Genomic DNA, 10,440 nt, shown 5'->3' on the forward strand with positions numbered 1-10,440 from the left:
GAAAGCACAAACCAGTAGAATGAGTCTAGGTTTGTTTGAACAAACATTGATTATTCGAGATGCATGGGGATCTTGTTTAAAGCTTCATAACAAATAGGACAAAGCAGGTACCTTTAAATTTGTATTCATTGGTTGTCTGAACCCTGAAACAGCTGTTTAAAGAAGGCCATCAATAACGAATGACATCTGGAATGAGGACAAAAGAGATAATCATCAGGACTATGAATAAAAAGTATCAGGATGACAACTGCTCTGCATTCTTTAAATGACATGTGAGGAAATGATTTGTTCTGGGAAATCTGTTCACCTAGAAACACACAGCAGCTTATTCCACAGCAAATGGATTTAAGCCTTGAGGGGAAAGAGATCAAACTTTGAATCCTAGATTTGCCACCTACAAACCCTTAGGATTTTTAGCAATTGTACCAACTTTCACCCTTTCAATTTTCCTATTCATAGAGGAATAGGTGTATCATGTGAGTTGTTACAAAGCTAAAATGGCTTTGTGTGATACTATGATATAATAAGAAATACATATTTTGTTTTTGTCTCTGGTTCCTGGTATAGAGTTCCTAAAACCCTTGTAAGGGTTTACCTTTGTAATTTCCTGAGTGATAGAGGTACTAGAAGCATCTTTTGTTATAATGTGTAATACTAGTATCTAGTTTCTGGCACAAGAGCTTCTAAGACCCTTGGAATCTCCAGAGTGAAAGAGTGTCTTTTGAATGATAATGAGATGACCAAGGTCTGATGAGAGTAGGAACCATCAGCCCACTCCATTTCCAACCTCTGAGGAGGGAAGAGAGGCTAGAGATGGAGTTAGTTGCTAATGGCCAATGACTCAACAGATCTTGCCTACATAAGGAAGCCTCCATTAAACCTAAATGAAGAAGGCCAAATGAGCTTCAGAGTTAGTGAGCATGTCAAGGTGCTGGTGGGGGTAACACATGTAGTGAAGGTATGGAAATTCTGTGCCCTCTTCCCCATGTCTTGTTCTCTGCATCCCCTCCATTAGGTATTCCTGAATTGTACATTTTATGATAAGCCAGTAATAGTAAGCAAACTCTTTTCTTGAGTTCTGTGACCCATTCTAGCAAATAAACGCAAGGAGGGAGCAGTGTGAACCCGCAATTTGCAGACAATCAGTCAGAAGTACAGGAAACCCAGGACTTTGGATTGGCATCTGAAGTGGAGGCAGTCTTGCAAGACTAGGCCCTCAACTCATGGAAATCTGATGCTAAATCCTGGTGAATTAAGTTGTAGGACTCCAGACTGGTGTCTGGAGAGTTGAAGAATTATTTGTTGGAAAGAGGAAAAACACTCACGTTCAGTGTCAGAAGTGTTCTGTGGGTAAAAGGAATGTTAGTAAGTAATGTAGTGATTTACTTTAAATTGGCAGTAATATGTGCTCAATTTATTCTAATTTTCTCCAATGCCCTTCATCCTATTATCGTGCTTTCCAGTTATCAGAGTGTTTGTGTTTGATCTCCATAATACCCCTGTGAGTAGTTACTTAATTTGTTTCTGATGACGAAACTAGACTCAAGATACAGTTTCATGATTTTGTATGTGGGAAATAACAATAATAATAGCTAATATTTACAAACCATATATATGTCAGGTACTATAGTAAGACTTTTATATACCATAATCTTCTATGCTCTTATAGTTCTCATTTAACTGCAACTTAGAAGAAAATGTAGATTATTTTCTCAAGACTTTATCATTAGTATATAGTAGAGTCAAGACAGATGTAAGACTATTTGATCCCCCCAACTAAAAGTGTTTTTGCTATTATTATAAATGGCAATAACAACTCCATTGCTATACAGACCTTTTGTTGAAAAAAAAGTGCTTTTCTATGATTTTGTGAAGGTGGATATAGATTAATGTTCTTTTATAGCTCAGATCATTTTTATTTTTAACAGATAAGGAAAATGTGACTCAGAGAGGTAGAGCCCTTGTCCAAGATCATTGATTAGTTGGGACACAGCCAGAGTTAGCAGGAGCTCCTTTTATACTGCTGGTTAAGAGTGGATTAGGAACATCTTATATCAACTCTGCTTTCAGTGACATCATGTTGAGAGCTTGAAATCATCCACGGTGTGAATATCTATACTAAAGAATTGGTAAAAACTACAAATGAAGGGGTGCCTGGGTGGCTCAGTTGATTAAGCCTCCGACTTTGGCTCAGGTCGTGATCTCATGGTTCGTGAGTTAGAGCCCCACATCAGGCTCTGTGTTGACTGCTCGGAGTCTGAAGCCTGCTTCAGATTCTGTCTCCCTCTCTCTCTGCCCCTCCCCCTGCTCAACTCTGTCTCTGTGTGTGTGTCTCTTTCTCTCAAATATAAATAAAAACATTGAAAAATTTTTAAAAATAAAAAAAAAAAAAAACTACAAATGAAGTCTTCTTCCCTTCTCAGAAATGGCTTACCAGCACACCACAGACATAGCCCTTTGGGAAAGACAAGCCAGACTAACATAGGACAGAGAGAATGATCTCTTTCCAGTGCACTATTGTTTTTATTGGAGTTAACATGGTATGTAATTGAATGTCTCTGGTGTGGGGGGGTGGGGTGGGGTGAGTGTGTGTTGTTCAATGTCTATGTACCCACCTATATCCACTCCTCTCTAGACTGTAAAGTCCAAGATAGTAGGAATTATATTTAATTTACCTACAAATGTTAAGTTCCTAGTTTAGTCCCTAACTTAAAGTAGGCATTCAGTGAATCCATTTTGCAAGAATATATAAGATACTTAATTGGTATATAATATAATTATATATTTACTATGCCATAATTTTGAAATTCCTTACTCACTGACTTCATACCATAATTTTCCTTTTCAACACTTTGTTGAAGAAAAGTGAGAATTATGGCTTCTAAAATAGATTCTGCTACAACATAAAAGCATCAATTCTCAAATACAGAAATCTGGTCCTTTGCCTGTTTTGGTGCACCCTGCTAGTTAAAAACTGACTTTATATTTTAAATAGTTGGAAAAAATCAGAAAAAGAATGATATTTTTGGACACTTGGAAATTATATGAAATCCTCACTTCAGTGTCCATAAAGTTTCATTGGAACAAAGTCACATTTATTCATTTATGTATTATCTATGGTTGTTTTTACACTGCAAGTGTAGAATTGAAAGATTGTGACAGAGATCATATGACCTGCAACGTTCCAAATATTTGCTATTGAGCTGTTTACAGAGAAAGCTTGCCAACTCCTGATGCAGAGCATCAGACTTATTGAGCTGCTTCCAGTATTAGTGAGTTCATGTCTGAGTGAAGTGTCCCTTCTATGGTGGACAGCTGAGCTGCAATAAGCAGTCCTTACACTGACACAAAACCTGGCTGTCTGCATATGTTACCAACAAGGTTGTAGACTATAATGCAGTGAAAGCTTGCTTTCTATAGACACATTGACTTAGCTGGAGTCCTGGCTCTGCTCTGCTCCAGCTGTGTGTCTTTGGATAAGTTATTTTACCTTTCTGGAGCTCATTGACCTACCTCTTAGAATTGTTGGGAGTGCTAAATCAATGCTGATATTTATGTATTCATTCTTAGAGTTCTATAATAGGTTTCTTTAGGTAGGTATACATATTTTTTCCCTTAGGGAGAAAACTTATAACATTCGTCATATTTTTCAAGGATTCTCAAAAACCAAAATTGTTGCAACCATTAGTGTGGTACCCATGATGTAACAAAAATTTCCACATATTCTATACCCCATGGAGAGCCCAGTGTGACTTCAGTAAATACCCCAAGGGCCTCTTCTCCTGGGATACCACTGAAGACATTTTCACCAGCCCATCCTTAGAAAATCATCCCCTTACTTTCTTTGTAAACTGAAATTTACCACCCAAGCCTTGTTCCTTTCCCTGAATGTAAAACAGAATTCATTTTTCTGCCTTGCTTCTTCCTTTTGATAAATTATAACCACTATATTGGGAGATACTATCACTCTTTAAAGATAAAACTTTTCCTGTCAGGCAGCAGAATCGTTTCCAAGGCAACTCAAGTAACTTAGGGGGACAAAGTTGTTTCTTTTCTCCTTTCTCACTGGGGGAGAAAGTTTCCAAGTAGGTTCTATCATCCTACCTAGGGAAAATAGAATGTAAAATCATGTCACATTGCTCCCTTAGAGCTTCCTCTGTTGACTATCTCAACAAGAGCAGTTTGAAAAATAAAAAGGGCTGTTGCCAAATGAAAGGTACTTCAGGACCCATATGAAATTAGAAACAATTGCTTTATCCTAGCCTTCTGAATTATAAGAAGTCTGGGAACTGTGCAGTCTTCACATGAAAGGATGGACCCATGCAAAGTAGGATAAAGAGTTAAATGGTTTGAATGGTGAGAAACTGACACTATTTGATGGAAAAGGCAGAGGAGAGAGACAGATAAACAAGGAATTAAAAAAAAAAAAAAAACAACCTTCCAGGATAGCATGGACCAGTGTCAATAGTTCCACCTTTGGGCTTTCTTTCTCACTTGTCCCACTGCAATTTTGAAATGCAAATGTTATTAAGAGATATGACAAATTTAACAAGAATTAATCATAATAGCAAAGTGAAGTCACTTTTATTCAGCTTGTTATGTACTTATGAGCACTTTGATATTCAATATGTAACTCTACTCTCAGCCTTTATTAAAAATGAAGCCAACTGACTCCCCTGTGTTCATCCAACTGCCACAAATGCAGGCAATCCAAAGGAACCGAAGGCATTCTAATCCTATTCTAAGTAATCACTGATTCCTGATCCCCATCACCCTATTCAACCGCCCTCAATTCACTGTGTTCCCACTCATGAGCCCACTACCACCTTTCCAGCTTGTGATCTTCATGTGAAAATCATATGTATACAAATGAAAGGGATGACCATTTAATAATTCATGTTTATCCAGCAATAATAAATTATGAAGTCAAAGAAAACCAAGTTTATAAGGTCTAGGTAACTATTAGAAATTTTCACAGAGGGGGAGGACTTTGAGTTAGATACAACAGATTTATATATTACTTCATTACAGAATTTACATATTTCACCACATATGTTACCTTTTCTGCACTTCTTGTATCCTCTCCCCTTCTGTCCAGATGCCTAGATTAAAGACGAGTAGTTTGGGAAGGTTAAATTCTGTTTCCCTTTTGTTTCTGTATTCCTATGCATTTGTCATAGTGCTTGGCACAGAGTTTGTGCTCAAAACATGTTTTGTTTCATTAAGATTTTGTACAGTTTGGAAAAAAATAGGCGAAAGCTATCCTTATGTCTTTAGTTTATTCTACTAACAATCAGGCAGATTCTAGGTGCGCTTATGGAAGAAGATAGCATGTTACTTCGAGGCTTCCCCAGAGCAGGCTCATGGGAAGCTTGCCCTTTCACTTGTAATACCAAATCATTATTCGTTAAACTTGGAATTGATATTCAGCTTATGCTTAAATGTACTGCCCAATTTCTCTTGGCTATACAGTTAACAGAGTTATGTTCTGCTATTTCTCTAGCAGAGTTACTCATTAGAAACTGTAATTTAATAACTGTGATTTCTTACCCTGTACCCCCATTTCTTGGGGATTTGAGTAGTACACTACTTTCAGGTCAATTGCATTGACCCTTGCTGACCAGGATCCCCATTAGAGAAGAATGTTGTGTAGTAGTACTTAGGATCCCATAATAGGAATTGAGTCATCCTCTCTAGCCTAGACAATGGATTGTCCATAACATTTGGGAAACTGATGACCAGGTTGATTCCTTGACATTTTCCATGTATATGTCCCAAAACTTATTCTCTAATATTTAAAAGGACAAGGTCTTTTTAGTCCAGTGAATATAATACTGGGGACTATACAGAACAATTTCAGATTGTATTTACATCGTAACACAATGGTGGAAGCAAGGGTTTTTGAGTTGTATCAATTGGTGTTTGTACCCCACTCTGCCACATACTAGTTCTAATACCTTAAAAATTGTGGTTTAACCACTCCAAGGAAACCTTGCATATAAAGTGAAGTGCTTTGTGAGTGTTTACAAATATTTACTAGCTCTTTTACTGTTTTTATTATTGCTTCAGTTTCCTTATCTATAAAATGAGGATAATTTTATCTCCTCAAGATATTTGTAATGGTTCTTAAATAAGATTCGTGTGATGTGGGTACATGCTACATATTTAGTAAGTAGTGATTTCTTATATTAAAGGTTAGGTTATTTCAAGTTTTTTGTTTTGTTTTGTTTTTGCTTTTCCAGTCCTAGTTCTTTTAAATAGAACTGACTTATTTATAAAAACAAGTGATATAGGCATAGCAAATTATTAACTTTAATACTCTTTTCAGGAATTACCCAAAGTCATCTTCTGCTGGCACCTTGTTTCATACTTAGTTGGCTCTATTATAGGTCTTCCCTATCTTTACCTGAAATATTTTTATATTCTTTTTATTCTCTTGGCCCCACAGAAGGACCAAGACTTCTTTTTTATTTGTCCCTTAAACACTTTTTTCACAAATTATCATGAACATTCTGCCATCCTCTTCCCTCACCATCTGTCCCCAGAAGACTGTAAATAGCTCAGCAGGGTTCCTGACTTGCAGGCAGAACCAAATAATATCATGGGGGTGATTATCTTACCAGACTATTAGGGAGCAAAGTTACTGTATTTCCTATTGTAGTCCCCAGTAACTATTATCATATTACTTAGGATGACACATAAAAAATCAGCCTAGAATACAATTCTCTAGTCAGAAACTATGCAGGAGTTTCTTACAGAAGCAGAGTATTGCCTACAAGATTGAAAAGATGCAATTAGTTAAATAAAACCATTTTTTTCCTGTTGGAAAACGTTTATTAAGTGCAACAGTATGAAAAGAATTGTGCTAGTCACTAAAAGTAGTAGAGTATAAAAGAAGTTATTATTGTACCTAAAAAATATGCAGCAATGCATTGGATAAGGTAGATGTGTCTGTCAGTGTAATAGGCGTCATGATAAATCTGACAACGTTATTTCCAGTTTTGGAAGAAGAAACCACTTAATATGTACTTGGGAGTCCAAGAAGATGTCATGACAATGTTGGGATTTAGCTAAGTTCAAATAACTTAGTAAGATTTCAATCAGTGAAGGAGTGTAGGATGTGAGGAAATAGCATCAGTTTGATCACAAGGCTTGAGACATGCTCTAACTAATTAGAAAATGAGAATACCACTGTGATTTAGGTTTGGTGAGAAATGAGTCTGTAGATAGAGCAAAGCCAGCAGAGGCGCATGAAGATCAGGCTGTGGTATATAGGTATACATATACAGGTGCTATGACAGATATCAAGTCAGGTCTTAAAGCATATTTCTCAGAATATGTTTTTCCCAGAAAGGTGAGCAACATCATTTGGCTTCAGAAAGTCTTTTGAAGAATTAGGAAGCATTCTGATTAAGTCAAAGAGAATAACTTATAGAATAGACTCTTTACTATTTTTGCCAGTGTGTAAATTAAGAATAAAAATAGGACATTTCTCCCCGAGGAAAGAGAGTTTATAGAGTATTCACTTATATTCTCATATAAAAATAATAAAGAGATGCTAGAGGGTAGAATGTCTTTGGTGTTGAGTGTCCAAGGACACATATGGAATTTTCACTTGTGCTTCTGCCTAGGATTAAAGACTATTTAGAGTTTTTGGTGTGTCTTTCTTATGGCACCATTTAAAAAGAAGCATGACGTATACTATATATATATATATATATATATATATATATATATATATATATATATTTGGTAAGAAGTATCCATAATCACTGATTTTTTTTGTGAAAAATGTCCATAAATTTCAGTTTGAGGTACTAAAAGAAATAACAAAAAGAAAATATAACCTGACTGAAAACACAGGTCTGCACAAACACACATGTACATGTACAAACACAGACACAGACACACAGCCCCATGTTACCGCATCTCCGACAAGGAGTAATCTCAGGGTCTTAGGACATGCATTTGAAATATCAAGTACATCGTCATTTCACTTTTCCTTCTTTTAAGTACAAATAAAAACTCTAGGGGCGCCTGGGTGGCGCAGTCGGTTAAGCGTCCGACTTCAGCCAGGTCACGATCTCGCGGTCCGTGAGTTCGAGCCCCGCGTCAGGCTCTGGGCTGATGGCTCGGAGCCTGGAGCCTGTTTCCGATTCTGTGTCTCCCTCTCTCTCTGCCCCTCCCCCGTTCATGCTCTGTCTCTCTCTGTCCCAAAAATAAATAAAAAAAAAAACGTTGAAAAAAAAAAAAAAAAAACTCTATATGGAGATTTTTTTTCCTAGAAAATAACTGATGTTATTTTTACTTATTTTCAAAATTTTTATTTATATAAATGTACCTATATTATTATTTAGAATGCAATTAATACTCTCTCAATAAATATTAGAGAAAAAATTGTGGACCCAACCCCACCGCATATGTATTATGTATATTTATAGAAAATATATTTTATAAGTACTAAAAATACTTAAAATTTAAAAATATATGTAAACTAACTAGAACAACCACTAAAATAACAGTAGAAAGAACTACTACACTCAGTAGCACTATAGATAATTCAGAATTGGAATTCTAAAACAAAATGTTTAACCTATAGGAAGTGAAGAAAGACAAAAGAAATGAAAAATAGAGACAATGAATAGAAAACAGAAAAATAAAATGATTAGCTCTGTTATGAATGCCATTATGCAAATACCACACAGCCTCTTTATGATTCACCTGTAACTGGAGATAGTAATAAAACCTACTTCATAGATTTAACTGAAGAATTAGACGAATTAATAGAAGTACTTAGAACAATGCCTGACATATGGAAAGTACTTAGCATATTTCATAATTATCATTAGTGAACAAGATCAGAGACTGCCTTTCTATGATAGTGATTTCCTCCTTTACATCCAGAGCTTGTTACTCACTTTGGTACAGTGAAATGTAAAAGCATTTCAGTTAACTGCTGCCTAATTCCAACAAAGCTCACTATGATAAATACAGTGTCTGTAAACCTCAGCATTAAATTCAGGATAAATGCTGGGCTCTCTTCCAAATGGATGGAAACTGTCGTTTAATACAATAACTACTCACCTTTCTCCATCATTCTTGTAGAAGCTTTGACTCTTTTCAGATATTTGTCACCTAAAAATAATATATTTGGCTGAAATTCTTAAATACCTCAGAAATAATACAAAAGCCACATCATCATTTACCAGCTTGTTTCTTAACATGTACATAATGCAGGAAATTTCAGTTAATTGTTTTAATAAAAACAATAATCTCAAGATCTAAGAATCAGCCTTTAGAGTGTAATAAATTATTAAGTAGGCAATATCTTATGGATAATCTTTACTAGAGCAATAATAACAACTACTTTATGCCATGGAAACTTAGATTGACCCAGAAGTCACTGAAGGAATAATTGTCCATGCATTTGTCTGGAGCTTTGTACTTAAAAAAAAAATTGTGTCATATCTTAAACTTACCACTCATTGGAAAAGGTATGCGTTAGTATATACATTTAAAAAATGAGGAGTCAAGGTCCACCTGGGTGGCTCAGTCAGTTGGGCGTCCAACTTCAGCTCAGGTCATGATCTCACAGTCTGTGGGTTTGAGCCCTGCATCAGGCTCTGTGCTGAGAGCTTGGAGCCTAGAGCCTGCTTCGGATTCTGTGTCTCCCTCTCTCTCTGCCCATCCCCTGCTCACTCACTCTCTCTCTCAAAAATAAATAAACATTAAAAAATTAAAAATAAATAAATAAAAAATGAGGAGTCGAAGACATAAAGAAGTGAAGTGATGCACGTGGACTCAAAGGGGTATAAGTTAAATAATTGGATCTATTTATGACACAGTGAAGTATTTAGGCCTGTGACTAATACATAGTAGGAACATAATAAATGTTTATTGAATAGATAGCTGAAGAGCATGTTAATGAATGAATGAATTGGTGTTTTGTTTTGTTTTGTTTTGTTTTGTTTTGTTTTAAGATCCAGGGAAAGTTAATGCTTATAGGACTTACATAACATTTTTAGCTGGAATCTGGTCTAGTGAACTTGAGGCCAAATAATGGTCAGTTGATTCAAAACAGAATGGAAATGCAATTATGGTGTATAAGGATTGTCCAGGGCCTGCTCATGGGACTAAGTCAAAGCTAAGCCTGGATAATGTTCATAACTGTCTCTAATAAATTACAAGGTGATGCATGTGTTGGGTTGGGGGCAAAGCTGTCTGGGCCAAGAAGGGGTATGATAAGGATAACCGGAGTCTGCTTGGAGTGTAGGGTGGAGTTGAAAATAGATGATTGGTAGTGAGTGTGTAGGACTGAAGGGCTACACTATGGTCCAAAAGTGGAGCCAAAATCAAATACAGAAGTGCTGAAGCTCAAGTCTGTAGTCAAAAGGACAATTAAATCAGAACCAAAAGTGTAAGAGTAGGTAGAAACAGGAG

The sequence above is a fragment of the Panthera pardus genome, unplaced genomic scaffold, assembly GCF_024362965.1.
Source record: "Panthera pardus isolate Hobbes unplaced genomic scaffold, ASM2436296v1 HiC_scaffold_12, whole genome shotgun sequence".
NCBI classification, from domain to species: domain Eukaryota; kingdom Metazoa; phylum Chordata; class Mammalia; order Carnivora; family Felidae; genus Panthera; species Panthera pardus.